The sequence below is a fragment of the Choloepus didactylus genome, chromosome 6, assembly GCF_015220235.1.
Source record: "Choloepus didactylus isolate mChoDid1 chromosome 6, mChoDid1.pri, whole genome shotgun sequence".
NCBI classification, from domain to species: domain Eukaryota; kingdom Metazoa; phylum Chordata; class Mammalia; order Pilosa; family Megalonychidae; genus Choloepus; species Choloepus didactylus.
The window spans coordinates 78,477,577-78,504,000 of NC_051312.1; the positions used below are offsets into that span (position 1 = coordinate 78,477,577).

Genomic DNA, 26,424 nt, shown 5'->3' on the forward strand with positions numbered 1-26,424 from the left:
CACATGGAGATAAAAACTCATGGCAAGATGTTTGGTAATTTCCATGACTGTGAAAAACTGTATGAAAAAGACTTGAGCAACACAGCACCCAAAGCACAGCTCATGAAGACTGAACCAGAAGATGCCTAGCATCTTCAGGATGATGGAAATAGAGAGATTCACATCAGTCATTGACAGCATAGCACGAAAGTAGAACACAAGTTTGTGGAGGCTATGATTAATGGCAACATTTCCCACAAGAGCAATCAGATGCATGAAACAGAATGGAAGGCCAAGTTGGAGTTGTACAGCTTCCAAATCCTGTAATCCTCAACAATAGTAATGAGGAGGGGTGGGGCTCAGTGGTATTGGAAGAAGCCGTTCTTCTGTAGACTTATGGTGGTCATGGTTTTTAGAAATTGTTACTGGTTCTCATTTGGCAATTCATCCACATTTAACTGAAATGTACAAAAATTGAAAAAAAAATTTAAGTCCCAAATTAAGCATTGATATTGAATAAGTTTCTCTATAGGTCTTTGATTCTTTTTCCTATTTCAGCTCTCTAAATAATCTTACTATCAGTCCTCACTGGAACCATGAGTGTGAAAGGCTGAGGTGCCAAATTGAAGCTAACAGTGTTTCTCTCTTAAAACTGTGGGTTCAGAGTAAATAAATGCGCCTACTCTCTTCTTCCTCAAGAAATAGACATAATTATTAGGAGATAGTGAAAATGATAATAATGTTATCAACTACCACAACAATAATATCTACCATTAATTATCTACTATTTTTTAGGCATTGTGCCTACCATTATTTGTATCTCCCCACAATTCCATGACACAAATGCTGCTGCTGTTTGTTTTAATGGAATAAAAAAGTTTTGATAATTAACATCCAATTGCTTAACAATTAATTAGTGGTGGAGTCAAGATTTGAAGTTAGGCCATGTGACACTAATCTGGATCTGTCTGATAATACTTGCTAGTGAAAGTAGTGAAAGAAGAGAGAAAAAAAGGGATGGGAAAGAGTAAAATGACCCAAAATAGTCACAACTGCCTTGAAGAACAAATCTGAAGGACTAACACTATCAGATATTAAGACTTTCTATAAAACTCGGATGATTATGACAGTGTATTACTGGCAAAAAAAAAAAAAAAATTAGAAAAAGAGACAGTGGAACAGAATTGAGAGTCTAGAAAATGATCCACAATTCTTAGGGTACAGATTTCTAAAACCAGGGTATCCCTGGGTGGAAATTTAAGATAGGTTGGGAAGGAGGAATGATGGTCCATGAAGTTTCTTGCCCATATGAAGTTCTTTTATAAAACATGTTGACTTCCGTAATAGTTGAGGAAAATGTGACATCAAATCTCATGGCTTCCTGCCCAGAGCTAGCCATATGGCACAGATGGAGAGCGTAATCCCTTAGACTTCACTAACTTCTAACACCAACACAAGTTTAGGAGGTTTTGCAAACCACCCACAGGTTTCATAATTCACTAGCAGGACTCACAGAACGCTATTAGCATAATAGAAAGCTACTATGCTAATGTTTAGGGTTTATTGCAGGGAAAGTTTACTGATTAAAATCAGCCAAATGAAGAGATGCTTAGAGCAGAGTCTGGGTGAATTAAACACATGAAGCTATTCTTGTCCTGTCCCAGAAAATCAGGGTGTGTAACCCTCCCGCCAACAATGCGTGACAGTGCATATTGAGTATTACCAATCAAGAAGCTCACCCAAGCTTCGGTATCCAGAGTTTTTGTTGAGGCTTCCTTACATAGACATGTTTGATTGTCCACGTGGTTGAACTCAGTCTCTGGGTTGACTGACTCACCTCCCCATTCTGTGTCACATTGTTGTTTTTTCTGTCATGGCCAGCCTTTCCCTAGGATCTGGCATGGTCATTACCTATCCTCAACAAACATGCTCCTATCAGCATGGCATAGATTACCTCCAAGAATCCTAGGGCATAGGCCAGAACTTTCTTTGAGTAGCATCACGTTCTCTACTACACATCTCCTTATTTGGTTCCAAAGATATTTGTTCCAGTTTGCTGGTGCTGCTGTTATGCAAAATACCAGAAATGGATTGGCTTTTAAAAAGGGGATTTAATAAGTTACAAATTTAAAGTTTTAAGGCCATGAAAGTGTCCAAACTAAGGCATCAACAAGAGGATACCTTCACTGAAGAATGGCCGATGGCATCCGGAACACCTCTGTCAGCTGGGAAGGCACGTGGCTGGTGTCTGCTGTTCTTGGCTCGCTGGTTGCATTCCGTAATGGCATTCTCTAAAATATCTCTGGGCTTGTCTCTCTTAGCTTCTCTGGAGCAGACTCTGAGCTAGCAACTCTTAGCTAAGCATCTCCAAATGTCCTTCTGTCTGCATCTCTGTGAAAAATGTAAAACAAATGTATTATATTGTAGAATATAGGCAACCTAGAGAAAGACAGCAGCTAGTGAAGGGGGAACAATAATAAGAATAGATAAGATATTGAGGGTAATATTAATTATACAGCAATGTACAGAATGACTATGGTTCATTAATTTTCTTGTGGTATGGTAGAAGCATATTGGAAGCAATGTAGTTATTTCAGGATATTTGTTTTTCTTATTCCTTTGCAATGTTTTATTTGGAATTTTTTTTAATTTTTTGATAAAGTTAATTTAAAAAAAAACTACAAGGCACCTCAAAAAAAAAAAAAAATCTCCAGATCTCCAAGCATCTCTAAGTATCAGCAAGCCTCTGGGTCTAGGTCAGCTCTTCTTTAAGGCCTCCAGAAAACTAATCAAGACCCGCTCTGAATGGGCAGGGCCACAACTACATGGAAATAGTCTAATCCAAATATCACGTATACTTTGGTGAGTCACATCTCCCTGGAAACAACCTAATCCAAATATCCCACAAGATTGGAGTAAAACATGGCTTTGAGGGACATAATGTATCCAAAGTGGCATAATGTTCCTTACTATTGCTGTAGCTAAGTTTCACCCTTCCCTTCTTATTTTGGGCCCTGGCCTCAATCTTAAATTCAGGTCTCTCAGTACTCAAGTTTGATTTAAGGTTAATCCCTTTGAAATATGAAGCATTGGAAGAGCCAACAGCTGAAGACTACATTGTGCCCTTTTCTGTACCAGTATGTGTGCTGTCACTCTAAGTATAAAGGAGTTCAAGCTCATGATGTATCTTTCTTTGCCTTCTGTAAACTATACAGGGAACCACTGATTGCTTACTTAAGGCAGAAAGTATGAACAAAACCGTCTTAAAAATAAAAAACGGGTTGAAGAAACCTTGAGGGTACTACCTTGAGTGAAATAATTCAGACACATAATGACAAATATTGCAGGGTCTCACTGATATGAACTAATTATAATAAGTAAACACATAGACATGAAATAGAAGTTAACGGGATATAGAATGACACTCAAGAATGGGGAGCATGCTTATGAGCAGAATGTTCAACTAGATTGAACTTAAGTGTTTGGAAGTGGACAGAGGTGATGGTAGCATGTTGTGAGAACAGTGCTGAATGGTGTGTGCATGTGTTGGAAAGGGGAAGCTTAGAGTCACATATGTCACCAGAAGGAAAGTTGGAGGTTGGAATATGGGAATGTATAAAACAGTGAAGCTTGTGGTGGACAATGTCCATGACTGACTGTACAAATATTAGAAATCTCTTTCATGAACTAGAATAAATGTATGGCACTATAACTAGAAGCTAATATAGAAGGGTGTAAAGGGAAAAAAACATACCTATTGCTAACTATGTACTACAGTTAACAGTTTCTTAATGTTCTTTCATCAACAGTAACAAATGTATTATACCAATACTATGAGTCAATAATGGAGGGGGTTGGTTAGGGTTAGGAGAGGAACTGAGTTTTCTTTTTTGTCTTTATTTCTTTTCTGGAGTAATGAAAATTTTCTAAAAATTGGGAAAAAATTAACTGTGGTGATGGATGCGCAGCTGTATGTTGGTACCGTGGGCAGTTGATTGTGCACTTTGGATCTTTGGATAATTGTATGGTATGTGAACAATCTCAATAAAATAAAAAAAAAATCCATTCACCTACTTGTGTCTCACAGCTTCATTCCTTCTTGCAGCTGTTAATTTTCTATTGTATGCATACATTATAGTTCACCATTCTGTTCATAGTTCATGTACCCTTAGTTCACGTCCCTCCTTTGCAAATCATGAATTCTGCCTACATAAACACCAGTGTGCTCATTATATTTGTTAATAGTTAATAATTGTTGAAATTTATTAAAATTTGTTCAGAAAATATGGATTTTGAATTTATTTAATAGTGAAGACAATTGCACCAATTGATTCTCTAATTTTGAACAGTTTGAGTTTCTGAGCTCAAATCTATTTGGTTCTGATCAATTATTCTTTTCAAAGAACTGAATATGATTGATAATATTTATCCACAGTATTAGTATCTCTGTTTGTATGTGTTTGATTATGTAATTATGCTATTTTATCATTACTAAATGAGTTGTGGACTTCCCCAGATTATTCTATTACAATTTGAATATGAAAATTATCTGTTAGTTGAAGTTTATAAAAGCTTATTCCTAAATAGATCTGGGTTTATTCTTCTTTACACCTTGGCTTTTTGTTTTACTATTCATATTACAAATTAATATTGTTGTTGTATTCAGATTTCTAATTATTTTTGGCAGAATTTGGTAATGTCAATTAAGCTTAAAATCTGTAAGTTGTGTCCACCAATAAATAACAAACTAAGCTGCAAGGCAACAAATGTGTTTAATTGCAATTTGGATAGCACATATTCAGGTAGCAACACAAACTGTATCCTGTCTTGGTGCTTCCAGGCAAGGGTTTTTAAAGAAAAAGAAAAAGATTTCATAAGTTGTTTGTGATTGGTGAATATTTGGGAATCCCAAATCTCCTTCAAGCTAGTTTACAGAGTTCTTTATCTTGTGGTTTGTTTCTCGTGTCCAGTTGTCCTTAGGGTTTTGAGTAACATTGTTTCTTGAAGCTTTGCAAATTTCTGCAGCTTGTGATATCTGGAGGAGATTTGCGTAAGAGTAACCCCCAGAATGACCTCTCAACTCTATTTTAAATCTCTTAGCCATAGTAACTCTAATTTGTTTTATTTCTTTTCACAATTGTTCCTTTTGTGATGTGTAAATCTCTATGTATTTGTAATTTTTTCTATTACTGATATTTCTGCTCTCTCTCAATCTTACTTGCAAAGTGTTCCATGATTTTTCCAATTATTTTAAAAAATCTTTCGGATTTGGTTTTGAACTATTTTGTTTTATATTTCGTTAACACATTTTCCAAATTTATTATTTCCTTATTTCATTTGTTTTTAGTTTTTCGTTTTATGAGTTGAAAACTTAGTTCACTCATTTTGTCTTTTTTTGAATTTTCATTTTTGTTGCATTATATATTCTAATTTTGGTATTGGTGTTCTTTTTAACTCATGAATTGAGTGTACAACTTAATTTGCAGATGAAATTGGTAGTCTTAAATTTTATTGTGATTTCAAATATTATTTTTGTAGTAAGTTGACATAAGCTGTGTGATATATTTTATTTTTGTGATATTTTGAGTATGTGTGGACTTAACAGTGGCCCCTGAATAATAATCTGCATATGTTTTAAATAATGTGTATTTTCTGATGTTGTATTTATTTTAAATTTAGATTCCCTTTAATCTTACTTATTTTTTTGCTGCTTGTTTCTAATAGAGGTTTTATCTGCCTGTTTTTAATAGGGGTTTTTGTTAAAGTCTACTACTGTAAGTTTGCATATATCAATTTCTTCTTCTAGTTCTATTATTTTATGCTTCATATATTTTAAAGTTATATTTCTACATGCATAACTATTCTTGACTCATGTATCTCTGTCTCTTTTATAATATTACCTTGAATTTTTAAAATAATGTGATAAATATTGTACAACCATTTTCATTTACTTTCCTTGGTATATTATTTTAAAATAATTGTTGACAGTGCTTTGTCATTTTACAGTCTGTAATAAAATTTTCACATGTACAAAAAATTGAAAATATAGGAAAACAACACTTATGTAGCCATCACCTACTTCAATAATAATTTTCATGCATGCTTCATAGATGTGTATATGTATCTTAATTTTTGCTAAATCGTGAAAAAGTAAATTACAGATACCATGACACTACCCCTTTAAATACTTCAGAAAAAATATGGATATTCTATAACCTAACAAAGAAGCCTACTGGGTTTGGATCATGTGCTTGTGTATGTAGGAAAATGACTTGTTCAAGGCAGCATTTTCATTTTTTATAGAATGACTGGCATTCTATAAAATCTCCAAACCAGTTCTACCCACTCAGGTGGTTGCTAAGCTAAAGGTTCTTACAGCTACCATAGTTGTGAGGTTGTTGGTTTCAAGGCTACTATGGAGCTGGAGCGAGGGGGATGGTAGAAGGGCAAGTTAAAAAACCACAAAACCCTCTCTTGCCAAGATTCAGCCATTTTTCTTGATTAAAAGCTCCTGGATTATTGTAAGGCTTTGGTTAATTTACAGTTTTGAAAAGTTGATTTTGACAAATGTTGCTAATATTCTCATTGTTGCTAGTATTCTCGTTTTTATGGCAGGAGGAATGGATTTCAGAGGTCCTTGCTCTGTAATTTTGGACCTGTAACATCTGATAATTGCCTTTGTGTTATCTTTAATCTTTTTCTATCTGCCAAGTTCATGAGGATATTTTCCTATATTTTCTTCTATAAGCTCTACTGCTTTACATTTGTGATGGTTGGGTTCATGTGTCAACTTGGCTAGGTGGCCTAGCTGTCTGGTCAAGTGGGCACTGGCCTGACGATTCCTGTGAGGCTATTTGAGGCTGGTTGGTTTGTCAGATCATCAGTCAATTGACTGCAGCTGACTGATGACTCATCAAGGGGCATGCTTCCACAGTGAGAGAATGCAATTGGCTGGATTTGGTCCGGGTGATCAGTTGGAGGCTTATAAGCCGGACGGTTAGAGAACCTTCACTTCTTCTTCAGCTGCTCAGTGAAGCTTTTCCTGGGGAGCTCGTGGAAGTTGCCAGTTCGTTTCCTGAGGAGTTCGTCAAAGTTGTTGGTTCGTTTCCTGAGGAGTTCTTCAAAGTTGCCGGTTCGTTTCCTGAGGAGTTCGTCAAAGTTGTCGGTTCGTTTCCCGAGGAGTTCATTGGACGTCTTCCTTGGAGTTGACAGCTTGTTGACGGCTCTGCAGAATTTGGACTCGTGCGCTCCCGCAGTTGCGTGAGTCACTTTTACAATTTGATCATAAGAGACATCTCTCATTGATTCTGTTTCCAAGGAGAACCCTAACTAATACAACATTTCATATTTTTTCTTCTAGAAGCTCATTGCATATATTTTCTTCTAGAAGCTCTACTGCATTACATTGCATCTAAAGATCTACAAAACATCTGGAAATGAACTTTTGCCTAAGTTGGACAGGAGGTGTCATGATTCATGATTTCACATAGTATATTCAAGTATCCCAGCATCACTTGTTGATAATTGCTTACTTATACCACAATATTTCTGTGACACCTTCATGATAAAGCAAGTGATCGTTCATAAATGGATCTGTTTCTTGAATCCCTATTCAATTTTATTATTATATTTATCTATCATTGTACAATATTATACTCTTAATTAGAGTGGTTTTATAATATGTCCTGTAACTTGGTAGGGTAAGTGGTGCAGCAGTGCTTTGTCTTTTGCGATATTATCTATGGCTCTCCTTGGCCCTTCACATACACACACACACACACACACACACACACACACACACACACACACCTGAATTATTTTGCTGATACATATGCAGCTTACTGGGATTTTGATTATGTTTGTTTTATTCCATTGTTATATTTGGCATTTTTACAATATTGAACCTTTCGCTCCAGGAGCATGGTAAATCCCTACTTTTATTCATTTTTCTTAAAAAGACTTCATAATGTATTGTGTTTTATCTGTGCAGATCTGCACCTTTCCTTTTGATTTATTCATGTGTTTGACATTTTTCATGTTATTTACAATTATATCATTTCAAAATATTTATGTTCCATGTTTTGTTGCTGGTATATGAACATAAAATTAATTCTTGCATATTGACCTTGCAAATAAGGATTTCATTAATTCTAATAATTTATTGGCAAATCAGACTTTACATACACATTTATCTCTAATGTTAAAATGACAGTCTTATTTCTTCTTTTCAAATTCTCATCCCTTGTGCTTTGTGTTTTATTTATTTTTTTGTGTTTTAAGAGTGGCTAGGGTCTGACTGATTTGTTCCTTATCTTTTAAGTAAAAGATGTCAATATTGGTAAGTATGATGATTGTTGCAATTGTTTTAGGGACTCTGTATCAAATTAAGCTAGTTCTATTTTATTCCTACATCTTCAAATTGTTATGTAATTTGGTGGTAAATTTTATTAAATACTTTCTTCAAACATATTGTGATAAGTCTTTGAATTTTCCTTTTTTCCCTTCTTATGTTTTGAATGATTTGTGAATGTTAAACCAACCTTGAATTTCTATGATAAAATTTACTTGATTTTGATAGAGTATCCCTTTAAAATATTACTAGATTCAATGTGAAAATATGTTGATTAGGATTTTTGTACCCAGATTCATCGAAGTGATTTTCCTGTAATTTTCCTTTTTTTATAATATTCTTCTAAAATTTTGTGATCAAATTAATATATTGAGTAGTGTAATAAAACTTACCTTTTTTCCTATTCTCTGGAGATTTTGCATAATGCTAGTGCTGGTGTTTTTCCCTCAAAGCGTTTGCAGGAATTCACTGGTGTAAATACATGCTCATGGACATTTCTTTGAGGATGTTTTTTTTTTTTTTTAATTATAGAATCAATTTCCTTTGTACATAAGACAGTATATAGATTTTCTATTTCTACTTGTCTTTTTGGTGAGTTTGTTTCTCTAGGAATTTGATATTTTCATTTTAAGCTGCAAATTCATTACAGAAAATGGTAATAACCTCTTATAATTTATAATGTTAGATGTTGGTAATTTTTTCTGTCTCTCCTTTTTGGGATTGGGATTGGGGTTTTTCAATTTTGGTAGTCCTTAGAAAACCAACATTTTACTCTTTTGAGCTTATTTATTTCATTTGTTTTCTACTTCACTACTTCCTACTCTTTACTTTGTTATTCCCTTTTTCTTTACCATTTGTGTTTTAATTTGTTGAGTTTTTTTTTTTTCCTGATTAGTTAGAATGGCTACTGAGATCATTATTTTCAGCATTTTTTCTTTCCTAATGTATTCATTTAAAGGTATACTCTTTCTTCTACACGCAGTAGTTGCTGCATCACACAAGTGTTTTTGAACAAGTAATTTCTAAATATTGAATAAACACTTCCTCTGTCTTCAGTGATATATGTGAGGAAATAGCATTCTGTTCAGACAAATTTGGTGAGGATACCATGTTATGAATGGAAGAGTTAATAATACTGTGAAGTGTAAAGAAAGAGAAGTCATGAAAAGGAGCAAGAGAATTTCTTTAAAGGGTTAGTTTTTTGAGTTATGAATGGAGGTAGCCCATCAGAAGGCACTGAGGAGAGAGCAAGTGATAAGGCATATGTTTTAGTGTGTTTACCATCTTAAATACAGTGGTCAAGGAAGGTTTCTGAGGAGCAGAAATTTTTGAAGGACTAAATGAAGTGAAGGAGCAAGACTTTTGAGAGTGTTAGAAAAGAATATGCCAGATTATATGAGGAGAAAAAAACAGTATCTCTGGGGGAAGAATGAGCTTAAAATATTGGGAGAAAGACACAAAGTATCTTATGCCTAGAGTGAAGTGAAGGAAGGAATGAGTGGCAGCAGATGGCTTTGAAGAGTACTTCAAAGGCAAGCAGACCATCTTAAGAAGTTTGAAAAAAGAAGCTAAAGAGGTGAATAGATGGGTAGAAATTGAATCCATGGAGTAATATATCAGGACTTTTTTTTTTTAACTGCAAGTTTGAATATTTTATAAGGATTAGGGTATGGGGCTTTTAGATAAATATTTAAAGATATAATAGAATCAGAGAGAGGGGAGAGGAAAAAGGGAGGGAGAAAAAAGGGGAAGGAGAGGGAGAGGGAGGGGAGAGGGAGAGAAAGAATGAAAGAGACAAAGAGAGAGAAAGGGAGGATGGACAAAGTAGTGAAGAACATAGGATAGGATCAGGCCAATAGACCAGATACTTAATTTACCAGGAATTTTGAAATTTAATGTGGGAGAAATCATGCAAATTCTATTAGTGCCATTAAAGGAATGAGTTATTTGAAAAAAATGAAAGAGTAATGAATATTGCCCTGTAGACTCCATGTAGAGAAAAAAGAAATTGCAAAATAGAATTCTCCAGTGCCTGTTAATTAAACTATGTCAAGATCTCAAATATACACTAGTCCCTATCTCAGGGGAAATGGGGCTATGATAAAAGCATAAATACCATTTCTTCTACATAGTGAATGGTGTATCCCAAAGAGATGCCAAGCCATATTTTCAAACTACTGCTTCACAGATGTTTATAGATCCAGGTAAGTCATATCAGGGCAATGCTGTGAAAAATAGCAGGAGAGATGGGGAAAGGGCTGATGCCAGCTTAGTACAGAGAGAGAGAGTAGAAGCCAAACTATGAAGAGAGGATGAAGAAAGAAAGCATACTCACATACATGACCTCTCAAGGCTACACGTTTTCTTAGATGTGCATATACCAAAGACCATCCAAAGTCTTACATGTAAAACTAAAGGGACTGTGAAGAAGGAGATGCTTCAGTATCCTGTATAAGTTTAGCTATTGTTTCTGAACTTGTATATATGTGCCTAAATGTGAATAGCAACAGAGCAATGACGAACTTTCCCTATTTTCTAGAACATTGCCTGCTATCATAAAGGTGGTTGTTTAATATGTTACTGAATGAAAAAAGTGTGAATCAGTGGCTCTGACACATTTTTTTCTAAAAATAGGACTCAGGGCTAGGGTGATAAAGAAGGTGAAAAGAAAATGAGTTTGCATGATAGCAGGATAGCAGTGAGACTGGGAGATTAGGCAATGATGAGATGAGAAGGTGTACTCCTGTCTTCTCATTTTTCTCATGATTAACAGTACAGGAGATGATGTGGATAAATGGATTGTGGGGAGATAGGTGTAATAGAGTACACTAAGTGGAGTCAGGTAAGGAAATGGCTTCTGGATTTAATTCCATGTAGTGCCTAAGAGTTTAGGTGGTGAAAAAAAACCAAAAAGGATTTGGAACCCAGTCTTATTTCAGAACCCAGCACAGATTGGATGATATATGAACATATCTGGAAACAATAGGTCATTGTACGTTTGTGTAAGGAGTAAGTTGCTTTATGCAATGTTTAGAGACTTAGAAATGATGTTATCCCAGAGATGAAGGTAGGACCAGTTTTGAGAACCTACTTAGAAAATCTATAGGGAGTAGTAGGAAAAGTTGATTTTGGGGGCATGTAGCCATATTTTATTTTGAGTTTCTGCTGTATGCAGCTTCTAAGTGTAACTGAGATACTAGGCAGTTTGACTTTCGTCATTCTCCTGAAGATTATATACTAGTCATCCACATTGATTTTGTTCTTCTTTCCATGAGGAATAAAATTTCTTTTCATCTTTTTGTGCAGAATTACTCTTTTAGTTTTAGTGTAAGCCTAACTTCTCCATGGAATTTATCCCGACCCTCCTCTATACCTACAACATTCAGTGCATATTTTTACCATGCACTTGCAATGCAGTTTCCAAATTTCAACTTTGGAATTTTATTTCCCTCACTAATAGTGGTCTCCTTGAGTGTATGTGATAGGTATTATTTAAATATGTATTCCAATTGCCTAATCAAGGTTGACATATAAAGGATCTCTTAAATATTTGATGGAATAAATTGTGCAGAGTACCCCTCTATATCTCCTGTGTATTCTCCACAAAAGAAAGAGAAAATAATTGTATCATTACCTTTGATTTTCTCATTACAGAACTAAGAACTTTAAAGATCTCCTCCTGGGGTTTAGTAACCCAAGTTTGTATATTATTCTCCTTTCTGAAAAAATTTCCCAAATTATCTTCAAATGGGCATGGTTGTTTGCCAGGTACTTATTTTGTCATGGATTTAAAGTAGGGTTACTGACCTTCATATGAATTTATCTCTGATTGATGCCACTCAATTCTTCCTCCAATGTCCTAATATTTCTAAATTTGAATCAAAACTTTCTGTAAAAGTCACTCACATTATATGTGAAGTAGTTTTCCTGTAAAGATTGCCTGCTAATAAACCTCTCCAGTGTTGATTTCTTCAAATTCTTCATTTACTACAAGTTCAGAAATTCTGCACAATCTGGATAGGTGCTGTGATGCAGAATCTCTTAATAATTCTTCTTTCTCTATGACTGAAAGGAAGATATCCATAAGGGCACTAATATCTGGACTAGATAAAAGCTTGGGTAGGAAATAACTTGTAGGGTAATTAAAATTCTTCTCCCTTTTCCTTGTCTGTATGTGTTGCTGATGATATTTGAAAATAAATGGGAAAAATTAGTTCTATCATCTGTGTATCTGGTAGATTTACATGCATTTTTGCTTAATGAACATGGTTAATTCTTTGGTATATACACATAGGATAGAACCTAATTTTTTCCCATTTATTTCTGGTTACATTCCTGATTATGAGTTTCCATCTGGCAGAGAGATACTCATCTCCCTTCCTTTCTCTTTCTTCATGCCCTAACTTTGTTAGAAGAGAAAGCAGCTGAAGAGTGAGGCTGATTCTATTCTTGGTGCTGTTTGATGCCCAGGGGAAGTTATGAGAATGTGAAGAGAGCATTGTATCTCCTTTCTAAATGCATTTTAATATTACAGTGTTAAAATTACAGTGTTATTTTGCACTTTACCAGGAATCTGGACAAACTGAGAAAGGGAGCAAAAGTCACTCATGGGTAGTCAATACACAATAACTGTCCTGATATGCACATAAACTAACTGTGGCAGAAGAATGGCTATTTTTTTTTTCAGCCAAACCACTTTACTTTAAACCGGTGGGAGAGCAATACCAAATTACAGAACCTTGTTGTGAAAGAGTTTGCAACATAGGGAAATTGGCTTACTTTATTTAATACTACCTTCTTCTATTGATCTGTTCAGGACATGCCAATTTTTTTCTATAATCATGACTCCTCTTCTTCAAAAAATTAGGTTCAACTTAATTTTATGGCATAGAACTCAATTTTACCTTACATGAATGAATAAATAATCTAAGGACTTGGGGTAAACTAGAGGATAAAAGAGTCCATGTTTGTCTCTGCCACTTGTTAACTTCCTTTGCAACAGATACCAATTCCACAAAATCATCTGATTTTAAATGGCTGTCTTTGTATGTTCGGGATAAAACTAGTGCAATTTTACTTGGAATGTCTCTGCTGGTCTGTATTTTTTTCATTTTGTAACATACATTTTTGATTTTGTATTTTTAATAGACTAAAGGTATTAGGTTACCCTGAGGAATTACTATTAGCTTCTACCTATTACATATGGCTGTACTCTTTATAAACTTTAAAACAAGATGTAATAGTGCCATGGAAGTTACAGTTCCAGTTTTGACTAAACTCCAACTTATGACTAATAGCTAATATTGTTTATTGCATATTAAGCACTATCCTAAACCCTTTACAGTTATTTAATCTTCACAACCCTATGGGCTATTATTTCTATTTTACAAATTATTAAAAAAATTTTAAAAGAACTGATTTAAGTAACTTAATCTAACTTTGTAGAGCTAGTGGTATAAGGATTTAAATCTTTCACTTCACTCAGTGGTCTTAACCACTATGCTATATTGCCTCTCAAATCAAATAGTTTATACATTCTCAAACTTTATATATACACCAGTCCCCAGCACATAGCAGAATGTGTAAATATCACCTCCTTACTCAACCTAGCCGCATCCCTGGCTCTTCTCACTTGGTCTTAATTAAAATTATTCTTTCATCACTGTCTCTATTTTCAGATCTTCAAGGTAAACTGTTCAACCCTTACCCTAAATTCTCACCCTTCTTTCCCATATGCTAATTCCTACCTTCAAAATGTCTTATTTTCCCATTTTGAAATGTACAAAGTCCTTGGATACCTGTTTTCTTCTAACCATTTTATGTCATCATACCCTGAGATCCAAGGCAGGCCAATCTCCTCACAGCTTTTTCACCTTGCCAAAGTTCACACTATTCTGGAATGTCTCTGTTGCCTTTAAGTGCTATACCTCCTTCACAGACACTGATCCTTTCTCTTAAGTAAGTGCCTACAGTAGTGTTTACCACAAACTTGTGCTTAATTTAATACAATCCTATGGCTTTCTTGTTGTGCCCCTTTGGGGCTTAAACACATCCTCCCACCACTTAGCATAAAACCCCAAATATTCATTAGATTAAACCCTGTTCTCATTTCTCCATTAACTTTCAGACTCAGGCTTATTAAACACATATATTTAACAATACAGTTTTACACAGAATGCTAAGAGCACTTTTCTTCATATTTTATAGAAGGGTGTGAAACAGTTTGGACCTTCTATTAATATTCACCCCTTAGCACAGTCCAAACGAACCTAAATAGATGTATTACAATGTGCTTTACAGTTTAAAGGCTTAATGGCAATAATCAGGGGAGGAAAAGAATGTGTAATTTTATTTTATATAACTGACTGAAAAATACACTCAAGAAATAGTAAATACACATTTAATATTGTCTCATGCGCCCAGAAGGAGGTAGTATTCTATTTGGAGGGTTGTCGCTAGATCCAAACAACCTTCTATTTGGAACTTCTGTGACTGCAGGGTCATGAATCATCATTCCCCTTTCTGTCATACATGGTGCTGCCAATCTCCTTTACTCTATAGCCAGGTCTTGTAAGATCAGTAAAAACAATTGCAAAATTGAAGTGTGTGCCCTTCTTTCTGGCTTCTGGGTGAACATCTTTTATTAAACTAGTCAGTTCTTTCAAGGTTGCATCCATCCAAGTGCAGATCTGCAGCCTGCTGGAGGGCACGCTTCTGTGGCGGGTCTCATCCATCCGGTGGTGGCTGCCGTTACTGGTGGTGAAGAACCCCAGCAGCAGCAGATATGTCTTCTCCCGGTTAAATGGATTCTCGGGTTCCTCCTTAATTTCCTACTGGGTAATGCACAACTCCACCGCTCTCTTCCTCCTACGGAACACAAGACTCTCGCTCTGTCCCCCAACCCCTGTGGCCATGTGAGCACCAGAATGACTGTTCTTAATGATACCCAGTTCCATTCATCTTCATTCTTCCTGTTGGGAATTCCAGGACTGGAAGCTATGCACATCTGGATTGGATTCCCCTTTTTCCTTGTGTATCTTGTTGCACTCCTGGGGAATGCTGCTGTCCTGTTGGTGATCCTGACTGAGCACAGTCTCCATGATCCCATGTACTACTTCCTGGCCATGTTGGATTCCATTGACCTTGGTCTTTCCACAGCCACCATCCCCAAGATGCTGGGCATCTTCTGGTTCAATCTCAAGCATATATCTTTTAGAGGCTGCCTTTCCCAGATATTCTTCATCCACTTTTTTTACAGTCATGGAGAGCACTGTGTTGGTAGCCATGGCCTTTGACCGCTACATTGCCATTTGCATTCCCCTCCGGTACACCATGATCCTCACCAACAAAGTGCTGAGCATCATTGCAGGTGTTGCTGTCCTGCGGAGTCTGTGCATGGTTGTTCCCCTGGTGTTTCTGCTCCTGAGGCTGCCCTTCTGTGGGCACCATGTCATCCCTCATACCTACTGTGAGCACATGGGCATTGCCCGTCTGGCCTGTGCCAGCATCATTGTCAACATTAGGTTTGGCCTTGGCAATATTACTCTTTTATTATTGGATGTGCTCCTTATTACTCTCTCCTATGTCAGAATCCTCTATGCTGTCTTCCACCTGTCCTCTTGGGAGGCCTGACCCAAAGCTCTCAACACCTGTGGCTCCCACATTGGTGTTATCTTAGCCTTTTTCACGCCAGCATTTTTCTCTTTCTTGACACACCACTTTGGCCACAGCATCCCCCGATTTATCCACATCTTTTTAGCTAATCTATATGTGGTTGTTCCTCCAGCCCTCAATCCTGTGATCTATGGGGTCAGGACCAAGCAGATTCGGGAATGAGTAATGAAGATTTTATTCATGAAAGATAGCTAACTATTCAGATGTCTTGGAGGATTTGTCTTTTAATCCATTTTTTTCCCCACATGTTAAAAGTGAAGTATCTACTGTATGACAAACTAGAAAAATAGGAAGGAAAGGGTAATATTGAGACTAATAACATTATTCTTAATTTGAAGTTTTTAATTTAAGGATAATAGTGAATAGCTTGATGATTTCTGTTGGAGTCTGGGACAATTGTGTATCCACATGCAAAAAGATGCATTTAAACTCTTCCCTTGCATCTTGGAGAAAAAAATATTCAAATGGATTATAGACCTAAATACAAGTGTTGAAACTTTAAAAAAAATTTAGAAGAAAGCATAGTAGAAAATCTTCATGACATTGGGTAAACGATTTCTTAAATCTGAAACCAATAGCCAAGAAATAAAAAAAAAAAAAAGCAATACAATGGAATTCATCAGAATAAAAACTATTGTGGTTTAAAAGACGCCAATATGAAAATGAAAAAAGCCACATTTTGGGAAAAAAAATTGCAAATGATGTTTATGTTTAAGGAGTTTTATCTAGAATATATTAAAACTCTTACAACTCAGTATGACTAATTACCTTAAGCAAAATATTTGTATTACCTTTCCTCAAAAAATTTATACAGTTAGTGGATAAGCACATAAAATAATGTTTCATATATTTAGTCATTATGGAAACACATATTAAAACCACAAATAGATAACTTTTTTCACCCACTAAGATGACTATAATCAAAAAGACAAACAACAAGTGTTGGTATTAATGTGAAAAAACTGGAATACACGTGAATTGTTGGTTGGCATGTAAAATGGCAGTGCTTTTTTGAAAAACAGTTTTGTAGTTCTTCAAAAGTGAAACATAAATTCACCATTGCATCACATGGTAAATTCCACTCCTTGGTATCTTCCTAAGAGAAATGAAAATATGTGTCCAAATACTTGTCATGAATATAAGTATCATTTATAATAGCCAAAAAGTGGAGACAATCCAAATGTCCATCAAGTGATGAATGGATAAACATATAATGGAATGCTACAAAATAAACTTCAGAAACATTATGGATGTGAAAGAGGCCAGACATAAAATACCACATACTGTATAATTTCTTTTATTTGAATTATGCAGAAAAGGCCAATCTGTAGAGACAGAAAGTAGAGACAGAAATCGTAATCATTGCACAACTCTGTAATTTTACTAGAATGGTTGAATCATTGAATTGTAGACTTAAAATAGTTGAATTTTATAGTATGTAAATTTTACCTCAATAAAACTGTTAAAAAATAAAAAAAACATTGGCTGAAGAAGAGTCTGGATCCATATGGGGAGGGATACTACCACAAGAGTATCTATCAGTAGTCATTTTCCCAATCCTCTTACAAAGGATCCTCCACCATTTGCTTGGATAATCATACATTAGTGAAAGGGGAATGCAAAGATCTTTTGAAAAATTTTGGAAACAAAATTTCTAAATTGATATTTGTATCCACGTTATCAACTGTCTCCCTTCTCTGTTAACATGGTATGTATAGGGGCCTAAGAAATACATGAACCAGCTCAGAGACAGTGAGTGCAGGGACTGATCTGGTAGTGACTTCAAATTTATAATTGGAATAAATGTATTGATAGTTGGTGGAACCTTCACTTGATTTCTTCAATTGTGGTGAATCATCTTATGTAAACTAAGTTGAAGTTTCTGAAACTGCACCCTCTCTTGCCCCATCCAAAATAGTAAACAAAAACAAACTACATTTCAGGGATGGTGGTCTCTGTCAGAGGCCCATTTAATTTACCAGTTTGATCCTTAAAAAACAAAAATGGATATTGATCGATGATAGAGGAATATTGCAAACTTAACCAACAGTAGCCTCAATTATGGATGTAATATCTTCTCTAGAATAGATAAACACAGCTTCTATTATGTGGCATACAGTCAGGGAATTGAAACTGTGTTCTTCTCCATTCCTATCATAAAAGAAGAGCAGAATTAGTCTGCACTCAAGTGCAGAGAGAAAGAGTATAGATTTATATTCTTTCCTCAGTGCTGCATTAATTCTCTCATCCTCAATCATAATGGATTCCGAAGGGATTTTGAACTCTCTGAACAATTCACTGCACATCTCGTTGGTCCATGATATTGTTGATATTCTAAATGGGCCAGATGATTAATAAAGGGCAAGTACAATAGAGGTTTTTATAAGGCATGCACACACAGGGTAGGATATGAATCTTACAAATCTTCAAAATGTCAGTTACATTAGTGAACCCTGTAGGAATTCGGTGCCTTTTAAAGGTGCTGCTGAGGTGCCAGCTTTGAGATAATATCTGAAATAATTGACTGATGATCAGGAGGTAGTGGAGCTGGGTTGCATATTGAGCTCAAGAGAGAATATATTTAGCATGCATATGATTCACAGGAGCAGCTCTGGTACTTTCCAATACAGTTTTAAAAGGAACTGAACAAAGTCAATCCTTGCAAGAGATGGACTTGGCAAATAGTTGCTCATACCTCTCAGGTCTTAAAATTCTGATTTGCTCCACCAGGCAGGATACCTGAACCATTAGGGTGCTAGTTTAGATGAGTAAAATTTAGTATAGATAGTGGAGGAAGGAGAAGGTGTGTATAGTTATGGCCTTGAGATAAATTGCAGAAGCAGGGAGTTTAATTCATTTCATTAACCTCTTTTGAATACATTCTTCTAGAAATGAAATTGAGCAGAATTCAGGAGAAGCTGTTTTCAGAAGGGTAAATGTACTATAAGAAGCAGCTAGTGATGAACATCACAAAGGATAGACTGTAATAGATTCTGAAGTGCTTCATCTATATCCTGTCTTCAGAACTTACACTTCCGTCACTCATTTGCTTGGAATATCAAATGTTGATGTGTAATGACTGCATCTCTTATTTGAATTTCCCTCAATGTTGCTCCCCAGCACTGTGCTAGAGCCATTTCCTGTTGGCTTGTGAAAGATGGTTGTTACATTTTCAGAAGTGTTGTAAGCCTATGTAAACACATCTATTACTGAGAATTACAATACATAAACTTATAATTAAATAAATTACATTATAAACAAAGAGAAACAAAATTCATCCGTTTCTAGTTATGTTGCTATGTTTTACTATTTTCAAGGCTTTGGAGGTTATTTATACCTATTATGTCTGTTTGGTGTGCCAGTGTGTATCTCTTCCCAACTCTGAGTTCAGTGATGGTGTGGTGGTAGCTTGAAATTGGTCCTGCCTGGTGGGAAAATTTACACCAAAGAAATCAGCAAAGACTGCAAAGCAGAGTGTTTTTTGTTTTGCTTTGTTTCTTCCAGGAAAGCTGGTTGTTAAACATTCACCATGGGTGTTAAACATTTACATAGCATATCAATGGTTGTTTCCCTTCCCAAGGGACATCATACAACCATTATCTGGTAGGTATGGGGAAGTAAGGACCTGGCCTCCTTGTCTCAAGTGGAGACAACTCTGAAGTTCCAGAGCATTCCATAGGACCAGCTGAAGTCTCAATTGCAACTGCATTGTTATTAACTATTCTCTCTGTCCAATGCAAACGTACAGGTGTACCTCTGGAGAGCATTCTTCAATAAATCTTCTCGATAAAACTCTACCTTAGAATTTGTTTCCAGGGACTCAAGTTGAAGACAATGTTCTTTTTGAATGATGTACTTCCAACATTTCTGTATCAGGTTTTATATTTTTATTGTAAGATTTTCTAAAGCTAATGCCTTATTTTCCTTGATTCTTTCAAATTATTTTTCCCTTGGGTTTTCAGCAAATTTACTTGATGTGCCTAGGTTCTATTTTTTGAATTATCATTATTATTTACATTTGTACCTTTTTTGAATGAATGTAGATGTCTTTCATCAGTTTTGGAACTAGTTAGTCATTTGCTTCTTGGCCAATTTCTATCTCCCTGCCTCCTAAGAATATAATTAAGCCTAAGTGTTTTGGTTATCTATTGCTATGTAAGAAACTACACCAAATATTAGTGGCATGAAACACAATCATTTAATTCAGCTGATGAGTTTTATTGGTTAGGAATTCAGAAAAGGAATAACAGGTATGGCTCTTGTCTGTTCTGTGTCTGGATCTCAGATGGGATAACTTAGATGGCTGAGGGGGACACAAATAACTGGGGGCTATAACAGGTGGAGCTGGATGGGCAATTTCTAAGGTGCCTTCTTTACTCTTATGGCTTGCCTAGGACTCTTGACAAGAGTACATACGTGTGATCTCTCCAGCATGGTGGTCACCAGGTCAAAATTCTTATGAAGACTCCAAGAGCTACTGTTCCCACCAGTGCAAGATGAAAGACCTATGATCTTGTGTGATCTAGCCTTCAAAGTCATGTAGCATCTCTTCCACCACATTATATTGATTGAACCAGTCATAAGTCTGTCCAAACTCAAGGGGAGGAGACACAAACTCATCGCTTAATGGGAGGATTGTCAAATATTTTTAGAAGATCGCAGTCCACTCCATGGCCACAATTATTGACATTCTTTCTATGTGCAAAGACAAAAAAAAACACTCCTTCTTTCCTTAGACTCTAAAATTCCCATCCCATTATGAGGATGGTGTTTTGGTTTGCTAAAGCTGCCAAAACCCAATATAGCGGAAATGAGTTAGCTTTCACAATGGGGATTTATTAACTTACAATATGCAGTTTTTAGGCCATGAAAATGTCCAACTCAAGGCATCAACAGGATGATACTTGGATTCTGAAGATAGGCTGCTGGCATCTGGGCTTCTCTGTGACATGGCAAGGCGCATAGCAACATTTCTGATCCTTCTCTCCCAACTTTCAGCTTCTGGCTTCGGTGGCTCCCTCTCTGTTTCTCTGGGTGCTTCTCTGGATTTCATCTCTGGGCTTTTTCTGTGTGTCCTTTATCTTCTTATAAGGACTCCAGCAAGGGGATTAAGACTCACCTTGAATGGGGTGGGTCACATTACATCTGAATTGAAATAACCTAATCAAAAGGTCCTAGTAGCTCTTGGAGTCTTCATCAGAAGTTTGACCTGGTGACCACCACAATAAGTCTGCACTCACAAGAATGGATTAAAAGAACAGCCTTTTCTGGGGTACATAACAGTTTCAAACTACCACAAATGGTATCATGCTTACTCTCAAGGTACAGAATCTCATCATCTAAATGAGGTCTAAGTGCAGATGAGGTTCCTCAGGTTTGGTTTGTTGCTTTTGATTTTTCTTTGTCTGGAGACCTGGGAATTAATCAGATAGTTATCTGTCCCACACATATTCAGCATATAGTGATAGGACAGGCATGAGATAACCACACCAGTTATTTCAATTCAAATAAAAGAAAACAGGAGGAATGCAGTAGTACCTGGCCCATGACAATTCTCTTGTCTGTCATCATCTACTCTAGGTTTCCCTAAGTTATATAGTTCATTTTAATCCTCTAGCCTTCCTCTTTCAACTATACTCACACTCAGCTTTGTTCATTATACATACAGTATTGTGCTCTCATCGCACATTATTGTGCTATCCACTTTTGAATCTTTACAATCAACCTTATTAAACATTCTGTACACCTTAGGTATGAATTGCTGGCTGTGTTTTGACCTGGCTATTTTAATCTTACTAATTCAGAGACTGGAAAACTTTCTTTGCACCAGGTCAGATAATAAATATTTTAGGCTTTGTGGGCCATATGTGGTCTCAATCATGCATACTACTTCTTTTTCAAACTGCTATAAATGCAAAAACAATTCTTGGCTTGCTAGCTGGATGAGAACAGGCCAGGAGGTGAATTTGGACCACAGGTGATAGTTTACTACCCCTAAACTTTATTTAAGGATAACCAATATTCTCTTATGCTTATCTGTTAAGTTCTTATTTTGTTTTTATGTTTCATTTCTAAAATTCCCTTTTGATTATTCTTGTAGGTTCCAGTTGTTTTGTAAAATTCTCCATCTCATCATCCATTTTCTTGAACATATTAATCACAGTAATTCTAAAGTCCTTGGATGATATCTCCAATTTCTGGTTGTCTTGTGGGTAGGTAGGTTTCTGTTTTATTTTCTTTGTCTTCTTTCTTGTTTTGCCTTGTAACTTATTTTTTTGAAGGACAGAAAATCTCTTTGAAAAATTTTAAAAGTTTTTGAAGACATTATTTTTCTACTGAGAATGTTTCTCTTCTTCTTTGGCAGATGACATCACTGCTTTCAAGGTCTGAGCTCTGTAAGAATTACAGTGTTTGTGAGGCTTTGTCTCTTGTGGTGTAGCTCCAGGGGGTTTTATTATGCACCCTCCTCCTTGGTATATCCAGAACAATAATTTTTGTCTCCTTAGCACCACAAGACTGCCAAAATTATGCTTTTTTTTTTATTTGCTTTTTTTTTTAAAGTAAACAATTGGTCAGGGATTTCTTTTAAAATAAACTTCTAGAACATAGTTAGGGTCTAGGAACCATTAGTCCTGTGTCCTAAAGCAAAATCTGGGAACCTCTGACACAGGTGTTGGAGATAATTTCTCTTCATTTTTGTTTTTCCCATAGCACTTACCATTGTGCATGTATTAGAGGTTTCTGTCTGCATAATGGAGTCTGATCTAAAGGCCTCAGGTTTAGACCACTGGAAGGCTAATGAACAAATCAAACATAGTAGAAGTCTTCTAGAAAAAACCATGACTCAGCACTCATTTGCCCAAATCTAGGGATTCACTTTCTTTGTTTGTCCTCTAAGGTTCCCTTTTTAAAAATCTCTCTTTTTTAATATCTTTATTTTTTCCTCACCTATTTTTCTTACCTTGTTCTGTTTCTCATTTCTCCCTTTGTCTTTCTCTTCCTAATCTCATTTTCCCTTCCTTAAGTAAATACAGTATAAAACTTAAATATTTATATTTTGATTTATATAACAAAGTACACAAAGCAGCTGAAATAGCTGAAAATACCTGAAATAGCAGGGAAAATCTCAATTTATGTTCTCTTCTGATCTTCTGATTTCTTTTTTTTTAATTCAATTTTATTGAGATTGTTCACATACCATACAATCATCCAATGTGCACATTCAATTGCCCACAGTACCATTATACAGCTGCACATCCATTATTCAAGAAAAGAAATAAAAACAAATAAGGAAACTCAAATCCTCCCATACCCCTAACCCCCCTCCATTATTGACTCATGGGATTGGTATAGTACATTTGTTACAGTTGATGAAAGAATGTTAAAGTACTACTAACTGTAGTACATAGTTTGCAATAGGTATGTTTTTTCCTTTATAACCCTCTATTATTAACTTCTAGTTATAGTGTCATACATTTGTTCTAGTTCATGAAAGTGATTTCTAATATTTGTACAGTTAATCATGGACATTGTCCACCACAAGATTCACTCTTTTATCCATTTCCATATTTTAACCTCCAGCTTTCCTTCTGATGACATACATGACTCTAAGCTTCCCCTTTCCACCACATTCACACACCATTCAGCACTGTTAGTTATTCTCACAGTAATGTGCTACCATTACCTCTGTCCATTTCTAAATACTTAAGTTCAACCTGTTAAACATTCTGTTCATAATATGCAACCACTCCCCATTCATTAGCCTCATTCTATATCCTGGTAACTTATATTTCATTTCTATGATTTTACATATTATAATTAGTTCATATCAGTGAGACTGTACAATATTTGTCCTTTTGTGTCTGACTTATTTCACTCAATATAGTGCCCTCAAGGTTTCTTCGTCATACCAAATTTTGTTTTTGTTTTTGTTTTTGTTTTTGTTTTTAAGATGGCTCACCAACCATACATTTCATCCCTAGTAAACAATCAATGGTTCCCTGTATAATCACGTATTTATGCATTTGCCACCATCACCACTGTTCCAGTTTGCTAATGCTGTCGGAATGCAGAACACCAGAAATGGATTGGCTGTTATAAAAGGGGGTTTATTTTGTTACACAGTTACAGTCTTAAGGTCATAAAGTGTCCAAAGTAATGCATCAACATTCAGGTACCTTCACTGGAGGATGGCCAGTGGCATCTGGAAAACCTCTGTTAGCTGGGAAGGCACATGGCTGGCATCTGCTCCAGAGTTCTGGTTTCAAAATGGCTTTCTCCCAGGATGTTCCTCTCTTAGCTGCAGCTCCTCCAAAAATATCACTCTTAGTTGTTCTTGGGGGCATTGGTCCTCTCTTAGCTTCTCCAGAGCAAAAGTCTGCTTTCAAAGGCCATCTACAAAATGTCTCTGTAAGTTGCAGCTCCTCTCTCAACTCCTGTGCATTCTTTAAAGCATCCTTCTTGGCTGTAGCAAGCGCCCTCCTTCTGTCTGAACTTATATAGGGCTCCAATAAACTAATCAAGGCTGATGCTGAATGGGCAGGGCCACATCTCCATGAAAATTATCTAATCAGAGTTATCACCTACAGTTGGGTGGGTCACATCTCTATGGAAACACTAAATTAAAGAATTACAATCTAATCACCACTAATTTGTCTTCCTGTGCAAGATTGCATCAAAGAACATGGCCTTTTCTGGGGAACACAATATATATATACAAACTGGTATAATCATTATCTATATAAGGACACCTCCACTTCTTCCACAAAGGAGGAGGAAGAGTCAAAGAAGATAGATGAAAGAAAAAGAAAAATAAATAAATATATAAATAAAAAACAGCTAAAAAGCAACAAAAGGGAAAATAGGATTAAACTGAAGTACAATAAGAGTCAGGCAGCATCGCCAATGCCAAGAGTCCCATATCTCTCCCTTATATACCCCTCTTATAGGCATTTAGCTTTGGTATATTGCCTTTGTTACATTAAAGGAAGCATAGTACAATGTTTCTCCTAACTAAAGTCTCTAGGTTTCATTGGTTGTATTTTTTTCCCCAATACCACCCCATTTTTAACACCTTGCAAGGTTGATATTCATTTGTTCTCCCTCATGTAAAAACATATTTGTACATTTATTTTATCACAATGTTGAGCACTCTAGGTTTCACTGAGTTATACAGTCCCAGTCATTATCTTTCCTCTTTTCTTCTGGTGTCCTACATGCTCATAACCTTCCTCTTTCAACCATACTCACAGTCATCTTTGTTCAGTGTACTTACATTGTTGTGCTACCATCACCCAAAATTGTGTTCCAAACCTCTCACTCCTGTATTTTCCTATCTGTCTGTAGTGCTCCCTTTAGTGTTTCCTGTAGAGCAGGTATCTTCTTCACAAACTCTCTCATTGTCTGTTTGTCAGAGAATATTTTAAACTCTCCCTCATATCTGAAGGACAGTTTTGCCAGATATAGGATTCTTGGTTGGTGGTTTTTCTCTTTCAGTATCTTAAATGTATCACATCTCTTCCTTCTTGTCTCCATGGCTTCTACTGAGAAATCTGTACATAGTCTTATCAAGCTTCCTTTGTATGTGATAGATGGCTTTTCTCTTGCTGCTTTCAGGATTCTCCCTTTGTCTTTGACATTTGATAATCTGATAAGTGTCTTGGCGTTAGTCTATTCAGATCTATTCAGTTTGGGATCCGCTGTGCTTCTTGGATCTGTAATTTTATGTGTTTCATAAGAGATGAGAAATTTACTTTGATTATTTCCTTTATTATTGTTCCTGCCCCTTTTCCCTTCTCTTCACCTGGGACACCCATGACACCTACATTCATGGGCTTCATGTTGTCATTCAGTTCCCTGAGATGTTGTTCATATTTTTCCATTCTTTTTCCTATCTGTTCTTTTGTGTGTAGGATTTCAGGTGTCTTGTTCTCCAGTTCCTGAGTGTTTTCTTCTGCCTCTTGAACTCTGCTGTTGTATGTCTCCATTGTGTTTTTCATCTCTTGTGTTGTGCCTATCATTTCCATAGATTCTGCCAGTAGTTTTTCAAACTTTCGATTTCTACCTTATGTTCTCCCAGTGTTTTCTTTATATCCTTCATCTCTTTTGCCATAACTTTCCTGAACTCATTGATTTGGGTTCTCATTTGATTTAGCATATTTCTTTGGAAATCTTTAATTGACTGTTTCATTAAATTGAAACAATATCTCTGCTGTATCTTTTTTTATTCTTTTATTTTTTAAAGTTTATTTATCAAAAAATTAAAACAAGCAACAAAAGACATACATTTCAAACAAAACAAAGCAAAGGATTAAGAAAAACAGAAAACCTAAAATAACTACTTTGCTTCCAACATGTTCCTACCATATCCCAAGAAAGTTAATAAACCCTATCCAAACAAAAGAATAAGAAAAACAAATAAT

At 35.8% G+C, this 26,424-nt stretch overlaps 2 pseudogenes; one reads left to right on the plus strand and one right to left on the minus strand.

The window, feature by feature from the left end:
• Positions 1-14,729: 14,729 nt before the first annotated feature.
• Positions 14,730-15,243, minus strand: LOC119537712 (annotated as a pseudogene).
• A 6-nt stretch (positions 15,244-15,249) lies between these two features.
• Positions 15,250-16,198, plus strand: LOC119537715 (annotated as a pseudogene).
• The last annotated feature ends 10,226 nt before the right edge of the window (positions 16,199-26,424 follow it).